Consider the following 19,074-nt stretch of genomic DNA (forward strand, 5'->3'; position numbering starts at 1 on the left):
GTAGTATGTTACTTTGATTTCATTTTTCTCTTCTTGATTAAGCAGTAGGAACATATTGAAAACTCTACAATTTTCAGTGAATTGAAATGGAAGGATTGCACAAAAGTAAAGAATTGCAACCATCTGAAAAAATGAATCTCAATGTAGTAGGAGTGCACACCAATGTATTTTTTTAGTGCTGTCTTTTGACCATTTACTACCCGACCTAATGCCTTTAATATATCATCTAAGATGACACAGAGAAGCATGCCCTCTAAGGCGATATTTTTATTTGTATTTATAATTTTTTATTGAGTTAAAATGTTACCTTGATGCTAAATCTGATCATCTTGTATGACATATACAGAGTCTTATTACATATATTCTAGAGGTATTGTGTATGAAAGAAGAACACATATGGATGTGTTTCTGAAATTAAAAGTCCTCAGTAGAAATTCTGGCCATTGTTTTAATTATGCAGTTCCTGATATATGTGATTTAATAGATTTAAATCTTTTATTTTAATAATGGCTACATATGTTTTTGCTTCAAATTGTTTTCATAAAGTTAAAATATTCTAGCAATATGTGTAGAAAGCTCGTTGGCAGTATTTTAGGCCTGTCTTTGAATCCCCAATGTAGCTATCCACCTTGCATATATGTTATTATCATGACCAGAAAAAATATCTTAAGTGACCAAATTCCAACTATTGAATATCAGTAGAAATATTTTATTATTGTCTTCTCCTCAGTCATCTGGAATAAAGGTGGTAATTCAAGTCACAGTTTAGATAGACTCAAAGTCATTCCATTGTAAGGTTTTTAATTAAAGATCAAGAATTTGACCCAAGCGTAAAAGATAAACTTCCATAAAATCCCAATATTCATCTGCTTGAAGGAAGCAGAATGTGTTTCTTCAGTAAAGAAACCATACATAAAATTGATACAGAAAATTTGATGTTCATCTGATGGAATATTTTCTATAAAAGGCATGTTGTGTTTTAAGTCAAGTGTCTGAAATAGTAGGTATGTGTTTTAAATTGTTTCAAGCCACATATTTAAAAACACCAGTCATCAGGGCTAAGATTGTGGCTCAGTGGTCTAGTTTTTGCCTAGCACATGTGAGAAACTGTGTTCAATCCTCAACACCACATAAAAAATAAAATAAAGTGTAAAAAAGGTTTGAAAAAAATAGCAGTTATCAGAAAACCATGTGGATGAGGCTAAATTGTTCCATGACTCTTTAGACCTTTTAGATATAAAAGACATAACAATAAGAGAAACCAAAATAGTGAAACGTTTATGAACATAGGATACCATTTTAAAATCTGAGGTAATGTAGATATTTGGTTAAAACATCAAAGTGTTGATTTCTGTTTATTTTAATTTTTAACTGGAATCTACTATTTGTACTTGGATATGAGACCCAGTATTGTAACTCAACATGTGTATATAGTGTGTAATTATCAGATCAGGGTAATTTTCATCTCATTAAAATTATTCTTTTTTTAAAACCTGCAAATTTCTTGATATTTTGTTTTGTTTAAGAAGTTATTATAGAAAATAATCACCTTATTGTGCTTTAAAATCTAAGACTTACTTTCTGGTCTTAACTTTTTTTGACACTTCTTACACAAAATCAGTCTCTTTCTCATTCTTATCATAAATCTGGTTAGCACTTCTGTTTTCAGTTTCTGTGTAATCAACTTTTCAGCTTCAACACATGAATGCCACATGCAGTATTTGTGGGAAAATAAATGTCATTACTAGGAAAAATAAAATATTATCCTCAATAAATAATTTGGGAAATTGGCATAATTCTCTGCATTCACTCATTCAGTGTTTTGAACATGTCTCTAATAATAAATTTGGAAAAAGAATAAAAATATATAAATCAAATATACATATGTTTTCAAGATCTTATGGGTCACATTTGGTCAATGAGAGTAAGTTTTGTGACATTTATTTTTATAAAAATGGCATATGCTAATTCTTATAAATTTATTTATAATAAGTGTATATATTATATGTAAGTTTTTGTATTGTGAATTTAAATAGATCTATATTTCCATGGAATAAATAACTTTAAAATTTGTATTAGAGTTGGCTCAGTAACACAGGCCTGTCATTCCAGTGAATGTGGAGGCTGAGGCAGGAGTATTGAGAGTTCAAAGCCAGCCTCATTAACTTGGTGAGGTCCTGAGAAACAATTTAATCCTGTATCAAAATAAAAAAAAAAAAAAAAAAAAACAAGAAAGAAAAGAAGACCCAGACTCAGTGGCACACACCTGTAATCCCAGTGGCTCAGAAGGCTGAGGCAGAAGGATTATGAGTTCATAGTCAGCCTCAACAATGGTGATGAACTAAGAAAATTAGTGAGACTCTAAATAAAATACAAAATAAGGCTGGTGATGTTGCTCAGTGGTGGAGTATCCAAGAGTTCAATCTCAGAAGGGCCAAATAAAATAAATAAATAAAAAGTGCTGGGGATGAGTGGGCCTGTGGTTCAGTGGTAATACAATTGAATTGCATGGCATGTGTGAGGCACTGGGTTTGATTCTCAGAACCACATATAAATAAACAAAATAAAAATCTATCAACAAAGAAAAAATATTTTAAAAAACTGGAGGTGTATCTCAGTGGGTAATCACCCAAATGCACTCACCCTGTATCCCTTCTCCAACTGGGATGCCCACCCTGACACATGTGAAAGAACAATATCTCAGCCTGGCCACCTATCCAGCAGTTTTCCTTTAACAGCCCATGAGGACCCATTCCTCACTTGATGCCCATCCTTTCACCCCACTGTGTGACTATGCACTGGGCCTACACTAAGCCACCCGAGCACAACTGTTTGTTAAGGTCCAGGTGCGGGTATCCCTAATTCATTCCACTGGGACGTTATATTTTATAAAATGGTTTTCTAATACTTCAAAATGACAGGTTTAGGGCTGAAAGTACAGTTCAGTAGTAAAACGAGTGTTTCCCATGTGCCTGGCTCTGGGTTCCTCTGCCACACGACGGGCGTGAGCTTCATGAAAGAAGATTCAGTGCATAAGAAATTGCTAGAGAGTTTTAAATTAAAGAGACAGACTCTCATACCTTTAATGCAGCTCTGAGATGGCTTCTCCTAGCTCCTTCCTCCAGCCACCTAATCTGTTGTTGAGGTTTACAGAAGAGACTAGCGAGAGAGGTAGAGCATGCCAGGGAGTGAGCTTTTATTGGGCAACAAAAAAATTCAAGGGAAAATACCAGCCAATGAAGGATAAGGGGGTCAGCATCTCAAGGTCAGGGCTGGCAATTGGGTCTTCAGGTCAGTGGCCAGGCACACCTCTGCATGAACAAGCCCTCGGACCTGGGAAAGGGTGGGGAAGGCTTTTTAACACAGGCTGTGTTTAAGCCCCTCTCACCCAGCCAGGGAGGTAACTCAAATCACATGTAAGAATGGCCTCCTACAGGATCCAACTCCAGCATGTAAAAAAAAAAAGCCAGGCAGGCCTGGTGGCACATGCCTATAATCCCAGTGACTATAGAGGCTGAGGCAGGAGGCTCAAAAGTCTAATGTCAGCTTCAGCAATGTAGTGAAGCCCTAAAAATCTTAGATAGACACTGTCTATAAACTATAAAAAGGGTTGGGGATGGTTGTTCAGTGCTTAAGAAATCCTAGATTCAGTTCCCACAACCAAAAAACAGAACCAAACTCAAACTAAAAATGAAAAACAAACTGTATTCCCCAATATTATTTGCAGGTAGGGGTCTCTATGATTCTGTGCTGGCCAATGAGATATCAGTGGAAGCCACTGGGCCTCTTAGATCTTTGTTTTTTTCCTTCTTCCCTTTCCCCTGATTGCTGTATTGAATGGACTGCAGAATGAAAAACAGAAAGGGTTCTGAGGCATGATGGCATAGCTGGATAGCCATAGCAGCCCAGACTGCCAACCACTGGGCTTTTTGATTTTCAAGTAAAAGGAAATCTTTTTCAGTATTTGATGGGTACATTTTTCTAGCACTGGAAAGACAGATGCATTGATTTTTCTCCTTGTTCTACTTTCTGTTCATTGTCCTCAGGTTCAGGAACAATGCAGGTCAAAAGAACCAGCCATCTTTGTCACCAATTCTTTTTCAGGTCTCTGGGGATGGAGTGGAAGTACAACACAAAACCTCTACAGTACCTAATCTGAGCCCTTGGGACAGAGTTAGTCCTGAGTCATCTCCAGGATCCCTCATCTGTCCCAGAATGTTCACAGAGAGTGAGTATATTTCCTCTTGTTGCCAACACTCAAGTCCAAAATCCCAGGACTCCCATGGCTCTCCTGAGAACTGTTCCACAACAGACTAACACTGGTCCCAATCTCAATTCCTGCACTGATGGGACATTGGGAAAGTGATTTTAAGCAAGCCATACTGTTCCCAATTTTGAAGTGGGTCTTCTCCAAAAAAGACTTGAATCTAAATGAACACAGAAGGAAGAAGCCTGGGTCCAAGGACTGAAGATGAACCCTGCCTCCAGAGAAACCTAGGATTTTAAAAGATTTCCAATTAAAGTGAGGTGGCAGGTAAAGTATAGACCTTGACATAAAACAATAGGCTGAGAGCAAAATGTCAGATGTGGGCAAAGACGTATGTGTGAGAGACTGATGTTTCACAGCCTCCACAACAGGTAAAAATGAATGCTAAAATTGTAATATGTAACATAAGAAAAAGGAACCACATTTTTTCTTTTTTATTTCTTTTATTTTTTTTGTACAAGTGTTTGAAACTAGGGGAACATAACCACTGAGCCTCATCCTCAGATTTTTTAATGGTATTTTTTAGCTTTTGAGACACATTGTTAATCACAATATTGGGGTATTCTTATATCAAACAAGCATTTTTATCACAAAATAAATATGTCATGTTAGCAGCTACTTCTCTTTTACTGATTTTGTTTTTTTCTTTCCATAAATTCAAGTGAAAATGCTGTTTTTTTCATATTTAATAACTTTTTATAATTTTAACCATTATTTTTTTTGTTTTGTTTTTATGTGGTGTTGATATAACCCAGCACCTCGTGTGCACTAGGCAAGCACTCTCCCACTGAGCCACAAACCCAGCCCACATTTAACCTCATTTTAATCAAATTATTTTCTTTCTTTCTACCCATCCTTGTTTTTTTTTATTCACCCTCCAATCTATGTGACTAAAAAGTCCTGGGAAATGATACTGCCTTATGTTAATTCTGGTGTTTGGGGCACTGGGTTTTGGCAAGATTTCCACCCCTTGCCCAGTTTTGCAGGGTTCTGCTGTATATTTTGAATTCTTTATAGAAGCCTTTAGCATTTTTGTGGAACAATGAAATAAGTTTCCCAAAGTATGGCACTATTTTTGAAAGGTTTGGAGATATTGAATGACATGATGAGAAAAGCACCTGGCATAGTGTGGTTGTGTGATTTTGAGAGGACACAAATTTCTTTGTGAGATCACAAATGGTGTTCTTACCTAGAATGTCCTTTCCTTTGCTCTTTAGCATACTTCAATTTATCCTTTAATACCTAGTTGAATGTGAAGAATTTGCACTCCCAGCCAATACCTATACCCAGCCTACTGGACTCCTTCTCTTTGTTGTTTTGCAGCAACAAAGAAACAGCAGGAAGGCTTTCAGTGTGCTCATATAGCAATGGGGTTCAGTGAGAACTATAAATGGGTTTTGGCCACTGAAATCACCTGGCAAAACCCAGCTCCTGGTTTTATTAAACTTTACTATCAGATTCCTTGACCTCCCCAGTGTCATTTTTTTTTAAAAAAAATAAATCACCCAGTTCAGTTTCTGCAGCTTGAAGCCCAAGTCCCCAACTGCTTCCCTGTCTCTATGGCATTGGATCAGGTTGTCAGAATAAACCATAGTTATACAGAAGTCATTATAAAGAGGCTTTCTCTTCTGAGACTGAACCTTGAGAAAGATGGCCATGACCAGATACCTATGCTTCCTCATTCTGAGATGCCCCAGGCTGGCTGGAGAAGAGATCATAGATGACTCTTGTTTGCCAAATAGCTGTGCCCATCCTGTGCTGAAAGGGGGAGAAAAGGTGCTGAAGGCCACAGAGCTTAAAAAAAAAGCAGAAGGCCATGTCCTTTGAAAACATGCTTTTTAAATCTGGCTGGGCTCTTTCACAAATAGGACAGGGACATTGCTAGTTGCTGTACAGTGCCTCTTCTGCATCCATAATACAAAGACAGTGCTGAAAACATGCTCACATATATGCAAAAAAGTATTATCATCAGTTGGAATTCTGTAAATGGAGATACTCTGTGGTTAGCAGAGTGGTTCAAGGTGAACCATTGAAGATGTGGGGTTCAAATGTGACCAGAGCCCAAAGGTAATTGTCCCTTAGACTCAGTGGTGTCACAACCATGGATATCTCAGCAAGATCTCTTTCATTCATTTCAGATGGAGTTTTCAAGGAGCAGTGGAGAGGCCAGGTTACAGTGAGGCTGGTGTAGGAGTGAACTTGCTGGAAAACCATGGCTAATGAAGAAGAGCAAAGCCATTTTGTATGCTAGTGGATGGTGGTGGAATTGGGCCAAGCCAGAATGCAAAGGTTCCAGGGCTAGAGGGAAACCACCTGCAATCCCAGAGTGTTAAATATGTCATCAGAAGATGAGTCATGTGGACAGAATGCAGAGGATCAAATTGGTGGAGTGGGTGTGGCTCTCAGAACAATGCAGGTAAGAGGCCAGATGCTGGGTGGCACCTATTAAAAAAGTGGAGAGGACCTTGTGGGCAGAGCTGGTGAGGCAGAGTCAGGCTGAGTGAATGGAGCCCAACTCCTAAGAACAGTGGGCGGGGAGAAGACAGGGGAAGCACGTGGGAGGCAGCACCCCACCCAGGACCCCTTAGGTGAGCACAGCCTAGGAACCAGGAGGCACAGTAATGCAGGAGCAGAGGGCATGGTGGGTGCATCCACAGGAGGCAAATGGAGTCAGGAGAGGCATCCATCCGGTAATTCTGTCAGGATTCACTATGGACCCAGAGGGGAAGCAGGGTCTTTGGCCTCTGAGATAGTAATGTGACCTCAATGTCTGCTCCATTGGGGGCCTCATTTTCTCCTCTTACCCACTGAGGCAATGGAAGGAGGCTGAAGATGCCATGGCACAGCCTTTCTTTCTTCCTCCCACTCATTGGATGCTGTGCACTTTCTATATTTTCAGGTTGGTTGGGTCCCATGGGGTTTCTTGAAGGGGTCCTTGGGATATCGCCTGAGACACTTTGTTTTTGGGGAACAATAATTTTTTTTTTCCTGTGTGTTCACAGAGACTTCTCTTGGTGCCTGCTGTTTACATGTTGGGACCCTGAAGTCCAGAGAGGGTGAGCCTGTGATGCAGCCATCACTTGCTGGAGTCTGATCTGGATCGCACAGTCCCCTTCACTCACTCACTCACAGGCAGGGGTTTCATAGCACCTGGGCAATAAAAAAAGCATTGATGAGGGAAGAGGCCTTGGCTCTTTCCAGGTGCTACTTTGGGACACTCCCTAAGTCTGTAAAGTGGGACACAAAGTGACATCTGACTCTCAGGCTGGTGTAAGACCAAGTTCCAGCTTCATGATTCTCTAAAAGGCAATTTGCAATGGATGGGGCAGGGGATCTATTTTGACAGTATTATTATTTAGTATTTTTTTAAAACATTCATTTTTTTTTAGTTTTAGGTAGACACAATACATTTATTTTATTTTTATGTTATGGTGAGGCTTGAACCCAATGCCTCATGCATAATAGAACACTCTACCTCTAGGCAAAACCATAGCCTTCATTAATTTTATATATGGAAACATAACTGCTTGCATTAAAAACAAAACAAACAACAACAACAAAAAAAAAAACTATAGTACCAGGCTCTGTCCTAGGCAGAGAGGACACAGACATGAACAAAACAGCAAGGAATCTCTGCTCTTATTTTCGTGGGGGCTACCATTCCCCTGCACTGACCCAAGAATTCAGGCACTAAAGAGACATGAAGTACTGACCCCCTTTAGGCATCTGATCTAATGTTACCATCCATGGCAATGTTTTACCTTCTCAATTATTCTAAAACACACCCTTCTCCATATCATTTAGCTGCCCCAATCCTTTCCTAGCTGTGAGATAAAGGTCTCCTTAAAGATCCCTTCCTTGCTTGCTTCTCCAGTTGCATCTCCTCACCCCTCTTTTAGGTTTCAAGAATTCCTGTCTCATCCCTAATTGTACTTACTGCTCTGCTTAATGTGGGTACTTTCCCATTGTTAGAAGTGCTAAGTCCTAATTAGACACTAGATGGTATCAGAACTGTACTTTTGACATTTTTCTATCTTCCACCAGAGTATCTGCCTACTTATTGGCTGGCTTGGTTATGAAATACTTTAGAAAACTCTTCAGTACTTGCTTTACAAGCAGCTTTTTATGTTTTTTTGTACAAATCTTCATTAATTGTATGTATGAAATTAATCATCCAGCTATGAAAGGGAGTATTACACTAACTACCCAGTGTATATGTGTGTGTATGTGTGTGTGTAGATATATATATATGTGTGTGTGTGTGTATATACACACACACACACACACACACACACACACACATATATTTTTTTTCAAAATTTATTCAGAAGTGGGATAAGGATTTCAATTCAATCATGGCCTCTTTCTACACCTGTTGTGCCTGGAATGTTTCAGGAGTCCTTACTAATATTGCAGGTATTTCTTTCTATTTTCTATGCTGTGATTATTAAAAGCCATTAAATAGAATAAATATATCTCAGAGATGCCAAGTGTTATCTCACTTGTAGTTGTTCATTGGGCATCTGTAGGCCTAAGTGAATATTCACAGCTTTTTGGCAAAAGCATTCCTGTATGGAGCAGAAAAACCACATGAGGCAGGAAAAAAGTGTGTTAGTCTTGAAGAAGGCTTTTGTGTTGATGTTTGTGATTTCTCCTTGATATCCACATAAGGTGAGAGGAGAGGACTGGGAAGAAAATGAATATTTGGAAGGCAGGGGAATGTGAAAAATACTGCAATGAGACTGAGCATGACTCAGGTTTGGGTGAAGTTATATAAGTACAGGGAGCATTTCTCTGAGCTGGGAACACACCTATATTTAGCCACGGAGAAGGAAATAATATGAAGAAGACAGAGTGTGGGCATTCAGTTAAGGAGATAGAAAACCAGGAAAATGTAATGACATGAATTTCTGGAAGAGGTGATTTTAAAAAGAAAGGCAGAACCTCTTGTTCTAAAAAACACTAAAAAGTGAGCCACAGGGTGACAAAGGAGGGACCTTGAGTTTTGGTGCCATAGGGGTTTCTGATAATCTCAGTGGAACCTCTGTCCTCAGGTGGTGGGAATTGAAGCCAAATTGAAGATTTATGGAAAAAATAAGGTCAGCATAGTGAAGGCAATAGCTGGAGGTCATTTTTCTGGTTGTTTACAACGAGATAAAGGGAGACTCAACCAGGTGTTAACATTTATGTTCTCAGAGATGTGGGGAGAGTTCATTCCTGCAAATGTTTGTTTGTGACTGCAGAAATCTTTTTTCTATTACCATGTTTATCACCTACACCTTAGAGTTGATTTTTTAGAAGTAATATGGAAGCCCAATAGTAATTTCTGGAGAGTAGGAAGGGTGCTGGGGCAGGGCAATCAATGAAAGTAGAAGATAGATAATTAGATATGATCACTGTGTACCATGCATTTGGAAATATTATGCTCAACTCCATTAACATGTGCAGTAAATATTTGTTAATTAAAAACAAATTAAAACTAATTATTCTATTTGATCACTGAAAGGTAGGCACTCAACACTGAGGAAGAGAGTATCCTTATGGTTTGTTTCCTGCTTGTGAAAATGGTCATTGTTAGTCACCTATAAAGATAATGGATTAAATAATTTTGGAAGAAATCGTATGATTTCTTTGATTTGAAGTGCCTTGTTGTCACAGCATGATGAGGTTATCTGATGGTCACTGAAATATTTGAAGTGCTACAGTCCATCCACTGTCAAGGTAGTTTGTGCCAAGTTCATCCTTTGGGACTGTAATATTTTACTTATTCTTTCACTATTTGTTGCAATCAAGTCACTGAATCTGCCCACCCATAAAATGACAAAGATACTAAGCTCCACATGCAGGATGGGATGCTATTCTCCTGTATTGTTTTGAACTCTTGTATATGAAAGATTTTTTTCCCATCATTTTTATCAATGTAGTCAATATTTCTCAGTAAATATACATTTATTTGTTGCTTTCACTTATAATTTAATATTAAAGTTTTTTATTTTATTGCTCATATTTTCCAGCTTTCAATCTTTCAGGATTTTTACTTTAGTTCTTATGTCATTTATCAGGAATTCACATGTGTGAAACCTTGAGAGACTCTCCTCCTACTCTTCATTCTCTTCCTCCTTCATATGTTAAGGCTCATTTTTTTTTTTAATTTATCTTTCATGATGCTAGAATCACCACTTTCTCCAGGGAAATATACACCTTTTTACTGGTATTTTTAGGGCAACTTGTGTAATTTGTCAGGACCAATGCAAAATGAAAACTTAGACTCCCTGTCTAAAAGCAGGTGACCTCTACCATTGACATCATGCCACAGAAATCTATTTCTTTCTTCTGTGATCTCTTCACATGTCATTGTACAATTTGTCTTTTAATTGTCCTTCTTACTACAGAATTTTAAATTATTAGCAAGACTTCTAACATTCATCTTTTTGTATGCCATATCAATTCTAAATGCAAACTTATGAGAAAGTCACATTGGAGAGCTTACACATCCATGTTGTGTTCATTAATACCAAAGCAGTGAATATGTTACACAGAACCAGTGCAATTGCATTTATTACACCCTGATAACTGTGAACAATTTCTCCAGCTGGTTTGTTAATGAGTTTGAAAGAGCTGGGAGAAAAGTGACTGTGGATTACCCTGCTTTCCCTATCCCTTCACATCCTCAGCTGGAAAGTTGGGTTAACACAGTGAAATACCTTGAGTGACAAAGCTGTCTTCTTTCTATATTTGAATCTAATTCTGGTTCGACATTAAGGTGTGTCCTACCTGGGTTTCATCATGCTCCCTTTTTTTTTTTATACTTGTGGATAGGACATGGTCACTTTGTACCCAACTCTCTCTTAGCTCCCATATTTCCGTGGCCCACTGGAATTTGTGATAATGGGAATGAAAACTCAATGTTTATGAGGTGTCCAAAAGCACTATACCTGCAGGTTACATTTATGTGCTGTGTTTATACCTGTGGTCCATTGCCTTCTTGGAATTTACTTTTGAAAATTAAGTAGTAAGATAAAATCAATAAAAATTATGATAGCAACAGTGAATATTCAATCAAGAACAGGTCCACTTTGAGCAGGAATCCTGACTGTGTAGGAAGAGCATCATGGGGCTAGTCCTCCTTTCCCTGCCTTCTGGCTTCAACACTCTCTTCATCATCTTTCCCTCCCTCAGTCCCTTGTATCCTCCCTTCCTCCCTTGCACAATAGTAAGAACACTAAGTAGGATATATGTACTCTGAAAACATGTAAGTGAACATTATACTATTGTAAAGTGTAACTACAGAATTATGCTGCAAATATCTAGAAGTTGTTTATCTTATGCAATTAAAATTTTATATCCATCGAAGAGCAGCACCACATTTTACCCTAACCACATTTCTTTGCAAACAGCATGCTACTCTCTGTTTATATTTATATATTGCAACTACAGATTGAACCCACAGCACTTAATTACTGAGTCACTTCCCCAGAGTTTTATTTATTTATTTATTTATTTTAATTTAGAGTCTGGGTCTCACTCAGTTGCTTAGGGCCTGGCTAACGTGATGAGGCTGGTTTTTAACTTGTGGTCCTCCCACGTCAGCTTCTCAAATCACTGATATTCAAGGTATGTCCCACTGTACCCAGCTCACTTAATGGTTTCTCATAGGGATATTTTGTATTTCAGATTTTATACTCTTCTCAGGTGATGTGTCAGTCATTTCTCTCATTCCAACAGTTGAATCTCTTCGCTGTTCATGCTTTACTGTGCTGTGTAGAAGCTTTTGGTTTAATGGAATTATACTTCTCTGTTCATGGTTCTCTTCCCTGTCCTTTTATTGTCATAGCAAAAGGACCATTACCTAGAGCTATCTTGTAAAGTGTTTCTTCTGTGTTTTCTTTGTATGTTTTGCTCACAAACTTATGCTCTTCTTTCTTTTTTTCTATTTTAGATTAAAAATAGCAACTTCATCTGCTTGTGTTGTATGGCATGATATTTTAATACATATAACACTGTGTAGTGATCATATTTGTCACCTTAGTAGGATGGGAAGAGATTGGTAAATGGGACCCCAGTACAGTCTTCCAGGAATTATACAGGTTCACCTCTCACTTTACATTTTCTCCTCTTTGAGTTGATGTTTGATATGATGTAAGATAAATTTTTGTTTTCTTTCTTCCCTGTGCAGATATTGAGTGTCCTCAGCACCATCTGTTAAAGAGACTAACTATCCTTTATTCATTCTGTATTATTGGCCCCATTCTCAAAGATGATTGTGCAGTGAATGTCTGGGCTTACCCTTGTTCTCTTTTCTGTGCATTGGTCTATATGTTGCTTTCTATTTCAGTAAAACAGTGTTTTAATTATTGTATTTTGTAATTTATTTGATTCTATCTTTTTGGCATTTGTTAAAATTAGCTATACATAACAGTATAATGCATTGACACAGCATACATAAATGGAGTATAACTTCACATTTTTTTCTTTTTGTACATGATGCAGAATTACACCAGTCATGTAATTGCATAAGCATGCAGGGTAATAATATCTGATCCATTTCATGATCCTTCAAAACCGCATACCTCTTTCCCTCCCTTACTAACCTCTCTATAAATCAAAGTGTATTTATTCTTCCCTAGTGCCTTCCATTGTGAATTAGCATCTGCACATCAGATAAGATATTAAGCCTTTGAAATTTTGTTATTGGTTTATTTAGCTTAGCATGGTATTCTCAAGTTATATATGCCAGCAAGTGGCATAATTTTATTATTTCTAGGGTTGAGTAATATTCCATACACACACACACACACACACACACACACAACACACACACAAACACACAAACATACAGCCACACAGGCTAATCTATCTGTGTGTGGCTGTATGTTTGTTTGTGTGTGTGTGTGTGTGTGTGTGTATATATATATATATATATATATATATATATAAAATATATATAAATGTTATATTATTTATATTATATATAACATTTTATTTATTCATTTATATGTTGAAGGATACCTAGGTTGGTTCCGTAGCTTAGCTATTGTGAATACATTGATATGGCACAAGCAATGTATGAGTGTACCTTTGCCTCCCACATTCTCATGAACAATATTATTGCTTGTATTCTTGATAATTGCCATTATGACTGCAGTGAAATAAAATATTGAAATAGCTTTTATTTGCATTTTTCTAATTGCTAAAGATGATGGTCTTTTTAATGTGTTTGTTGATCAATTGTATTTCTTCTTTTGTGAAGTGTCTTTTCAGTTCCTTCATCCATTTGTTGATGGGTTATGTCTCTTTTTTTTGGCAATAAGTTTGTTGAGTTCTTTATATATCTTGGAGATTTCTGCTCTATTTGATGTGTTTGTGCTAAGGATTTATTCTCCCATTCTGTAGGCTCTCTCTTCATGTTATAGATTGATTCCTTTGCAGAGAATAAGCTTCTTAGTTTGAATCCATCCCATTTTTTGATTCCTAATTTTACTGTTTGTGTTTTAGGAGTCTTGTTCAAGAAGTCAGGTCCTAAGCTAACAGGATGAGGATGTGGACATTTTTTTTTTTTTTTGTTAGGGTCTCCATTCTCATGTCTAAATCTTTTATCTACTTTGAGTTGATTTTTGAGCACAGTGAGATATAGAAGTTTAATTTCATCTTTCTACATATGGATTTCCAGTTTTCTCAGCACCAACTGTTGAAGAGGCTTTCTTTTCTCCAATTTATGTTTTTTTCACCTTTGTCTAGTATGGATTGGTCTATATGTCTTTTGGTACTTTTTTTTTCTTTTTTTACTATGTCTCTGTAGTATAGTTTAAGGTCTAGTATTGTGATGCCTACTGATTCACTCATTTTGTTGAGAATTGCTTTGGCTATTGTGGCTCTCCTATTTTTTCAAATGAATTTCATGATTGCTTTTTATAGTTTTATGAAGAATGTCATTGGGAGATTAAAAGGAATTGCATTGAATCTCTATAACTATTTTGTTAGTATCACCATTTTGACTATGATCATTCTGCCTATACAAGAGTATGTAACATCTTTACATTTTCTCAGATCTTCAATTTCTATCTTTAGTGTTCTGTGGTATTCATTGTAGAGGTATTTTACCTCTTTTTTAGTTTGATTCCCAAGTATTTTATTTTATTCTTTCTTTTTCTTTTTGAGGCCATTGTTAATGGGGTGGTTTTCCTAATTTGTTTTTACATTGGATTCATTGCTTCATTGCCGCAGTCCGGCTGCAGCAAACTAGCGGGCGGGGGGGGGGGGGTGATGAACAACTTGTGTACATTGATACAGCAGGAATGGGAGCTGTTTACTGTAGGACAGGAGCGGTATTTATACATTCCACACAGCTTATCTTATTAGCATAAACTAGATACAGCAGTCAACCAATAAGGAATCTCCACACTTAATGGCTTGCTTTTGTTACTTCACAAACCACTTCCTCTGGCATTTTGCCAGGCGCCATCCAGCCTTGTTTACAGACTCTAGCATTTCTCTGGCAAAATGCCAGGTGCCATCCTGACTTGTTTACAGACTCGAACACTTCATTATAAAAATTCATTTGGTTTCTGAGTGTTTATTTCATGTTATACTATTTTACTAAATTTATTAGTCAAGAAAGTTTTCAGGTGAAATTTTTTGGATTTTCTAAATATAGAAGCATGTCATTAGCAAATAGTGATAGTTTGATTTCCTATATTTTCTATTCATTATCTTTAATTCTTTCTTCTAATTGTTTTGGATAGAGCTTCAAGGATGATGTTGAATAAAATGACAAAAAAGGCATCTTTTTGCTTTTTTTCAATTTTAGAGGGAATTCTTTAATTTTTTCTCCCTTAATAATAATGTTTCTGAGGAGCCCCCCACAGAAGGGCCAGGCACAGAGCCCACTGGCAGGGTGGGCCCAGGACTGACTGGGCAGGGGAGGGGGTGGGAGACCCCAGGACAAAGGCCCTGGCCACCCTCCCCCAGCAGAGACAGCCTTCGGTGCAGCAGAGGGTGGAAACACTTTTCTATGGTGATGAGGCACTGAGAAGCCTGGGCAATAGCGTCAGTGGCAGTGGCAGCAACTTTGTGTCCCTGGCCCACTTGTCCCTGAGGCGCCAAGATGGGCAGCAGGCAGCGTGGTGAAGAATGATGCCCTGAAGCTGAGCCTGAAGGAACAGGTGCCAGCAGAGCCAACTCTGCCCCCCCATTTGCAAACAGCACACACAACAGGTGCCCCCTGACAGCCTGCTCTCCAGCCCTACCTGAGGCTGCTCAAGCTCCCCTCTCCTGAGCTCCAGTGCCTCATCATCCAGACCAATGGGCTGGTTACCACTACACCGAGGAGCACACAGTTCTTCTACCCCAAGGTGTTGGCCAACGAGAAGCAGGAGTTCACCGAGGACTTTGTCAAGGCCCTGGAGGATTTGGAAAAGCAGCACCAGCTTGGCGAGTGTGCAGCCCCACTGCTGCTGCTGCTGCTGCTGCTGCAGCCTCTGCAAGAGGACCCTCTGTCAGGCATCAGGCGCCATACCCTCACCCCCCAGCTGACATCGGTCTTCAGGAACCTGAGCAGCTACAGGGGTGGGGCCGGGGGTGCTGCAAATGTCCCCTTCACCTCCAATTCCGTTCCCTTCTCCCCGTCACTGCCGCCCCCCCGCCCCCCCCCCCCCCGCGCACTGGGGCTGCCATGCCTAGCTGTGCTCAAGGATGAGCCACAGAAGGTGCCCGACTTGCCAAGCTTCAGCGAGAGCCTGTGGATATCGCTCATCGACATGGACACACAGTAACACATCCAGGCTGAGCGCAATCGGCTGCTCAACCGCATTGCAGCCTCCAAGTGCCCCAAGGGCAAACTGGAGCATCTCTCCCTGGAGGAGAAAGTGAAGAGGTCAAGAGCCAGAACACAACCTGGCGTCCACCAGGAGCCTGCTGACTGAGCAGGTGGCGCAGCTCAAGCAGAACGTCCTCAGCCATGTCAACAGTGGCTGCCAGCTGCTGCCCCAGCATCAGGTGCCCTTGTACAGAGCCCAAGCACTGGGTGCATGCGCGGCCCCCCTCCTTGAGGGGCGGGCTCACAAGGGGAGGGAGATGGCGTGAGCGCCCTGGACTTGGGAGGGTGCAACCCTGGCGACCACCTCCCCGAGGGTGCCCAGGACTCGGAGAGGGCCCGGTCCCCAGGGATCCCCATGGGTGCCCTGGGCTTGACAAGCTGGACCCCCTGCTCCTTTAGGGGGGTGGAGTCCATGACCTCCACCCACCCCCCCGCCTCTTTTCCCTGCGCTGCTGCCAGGTGTTGCACAAACCCGCAGGTTGCCCCTTCCTACACACCACTGCGGAAGGGGTCTCTATGGGGCACAGCCTCCAGGCTGCCTTTTCTTTTTCTGTTTTGCTTTTGGGAAAGAGAAGAACAGAGTGTTAGATTCTGCCCCATTTATGTTTCTATTCGTGAACAAATGGTTGTGTGTCCCTGTGTGTTTCCTTGTGTTTTTTTTTTAAAGAAATGGGAAAAAGAAAAAAAAAATATTAAGCCTTTTCCTTGCTCTCACTACCCACTTTTGTCCTTCCAACACCCCTCCTCCCTGCCCTTTTTGTTCTTTGTTTTTGTTTTGCTAGGAGTCCACATTCCTGTTTGTAAATCTTTGTTCCCTGTTTTCTGTTTTCAGTAAAGTCTCCTTACTCCAAAAAGAAGAAGAAGGAAGAGGAGGAGGAGAAGGAAGAGGAGGAGGAGGAGGAGGAGGAGGAGGAGGAGGAGGAGGAGGAGGAGGAGGAGGAGGAGGAGGAGAATATTGTCCATGTGTTTACCATAGATAGTTTTTATAGTATTAAGACATATTTCTATTATACATAGTTTTCTAGTATTTTGACTATGTATTTAGTCAAATGTTTTTTTTTCTGCATTTATTGAGATAATTTTTTTTATTCTTGTCTTTACATCTATTTAATTAAAAATATGTTTATTGATTTCTATGTATTGAACCAACCCTGCATCTCTGGGACAAAGCCCACTGATCATGTTGTACTATCTTTTTAATATGATTTTGTATGCTGTTTGCCATAATTTTATTGAGAATTATGACATCTCTGTTCATCAGGAATACTGGTCTGAAATGTTCTTTCCTTGATGTGTCTTTGTCTGGTTTTTGCATCAGGTTGATATCAGTTTCATAGAATGAGGTTAGAAGGTCTTTAATATTTTCTATTTCATAAAATAATTTTAGAAGAATTGGTGTTCATTCTTTTTTCAACTTCTTGTAGAACTGGGCTGAGAATTCCTCTGATCCTGGGTTTTTCTTAGTTGTTAGGCTTGTGATAATCCCTGGCTTGTGAGAATTAATGTAATATACTCAAGACTTTATACTTTAGAGGAGAAATGCCTACTCTAACATTAGCCTGCTTTAGCAAATGTTAGTCCTCAAATAACAATATTGTTGAACATTTTTTGTTTTCCCCAGAAGAAGACTGACATCTCCAAGACTCCTTTCTTTAAACATGTATGTGAAAATGTGTATGTGTGTGTGTGTGTGTGTGTATCCAATGTTTTGTGATCACTTGGTAAAACTGCATTAAATAACACAGCCATCACATCAATTTGGGTACTTTACTCAAGCATTTTAGCCCACATCTTAAATTTTTGATCCATACAACAGTTTTAGCTATAATTTCTATCAGAGTCTCTACATGGAAATATGAAATAATGAGATAAAATATTTTAACACTCTAACTCTCCAATATTATAAAATTTATTTCTAATTGAATTTAATGTTATTCATACTTCACATAATTCTCCTGAAATAAATATAAAAACTTTGAAATAAACAAAACACAAGTATATCATTCAAGGGAAGTGACAAAGACTGCATGAGAGCAGGTTGAAGATTATAAAATATTTCTGAATTAAAATCTAAGTTCCATGAAAAGTTGAATCAATATTTTTATGTTTGTGTATTGAGATAATTACTACACTAAGACATTTAGGTGTTTGTAGAGTAGGAGGATATAAGATACTATTGCAGTGTTAAGAAATAGGGAAATAAGAGGAGCTCTATCATGAACATCATGTTGAATTTTGCTGAAAACCCAAATGTGAAGCCTAGGGATGTTTTGTAGAAAGCAACAAAGTTAAGCAAATAGATCATCAGTTTTCTTGCTTCTGAGTACAGTCTAGAAGGTAATAGTTTACACACATATTTGTAACAAATTCAATAAAATGCTTCATTTCAAGGGAAACTAATAAACCAGGCTGTGGTTGAAGGAACTATCAAGTTCAACTTGTTCAACTGTCTTTAACACATCTATAACCGAGAAGAAAAAATGACTATTTTCCATGAATAAACTCAGTAATAACAAAAAGTTTTCTCAGATAAATGGCTACACTTTGAAAAATATTGCAATATTCATTAACTCTGGTTCTGCTTACAGAATAGTCTCAGAGTTCCTGAAAGACTCATGGGTACAAAGAAATATATATGAAGGTCTTATAGTCTTCTTCAAAAAAAATTCATTTTTTTCCAAGATTTAGCCATCCTGACATCAATGTGTGGATTCAGATATTTGGGGCAACGCTGTACTCTGATGATCCGTTTACCTTTTTCTTTTAAAATTACAAAAATTTCTGTAGAAAATGTTTACTTTACCCAAACACCCAAAGTGTCATTCTTTGAAAGAATTTAAATTGTCTTTGAAGAGCATTTTTTCTTGAAAGTTTTCAATGAACAAAATCATCCTTTGATATTTGGGTGAAAAATCAGTGAAAATTCCTTTGAAAGTTTGAATACTTCTCAGAAAAAGATAAAATACCTTTCTCTAAATTATTATAAACTGCT

At 38.6% G+C, this 19,074-nt stretch overlaps 1 pseudogene; it reads left to right on the forward strand.

Annotated features, from left to right (window-relative positions):
• The window catches only part of LOC139707012 (transcription factor JunD-like), a 99,583-nt pseudogene extending 82,484 nt beyond the window's left edge, over positions 1-17,099 (forward strand).
• Positions 17,100-19,074: the final 1,975 nt, after the last annotated feature.

This window comes from Marmota flaviventris, chromosome 9 (assembly GCF_047511675.1).
Source record: "Marmota flaviventris isolate mMarFla1 chromosome 9, mMarFla1.hap1, whole genome shotgun sequence".
Lineage (NCBI taxonomy): Eukaryota > Metazoa > Chordata > Mammalia > Rodentia > Sciuridae > Marmota > Marmota flaviventris.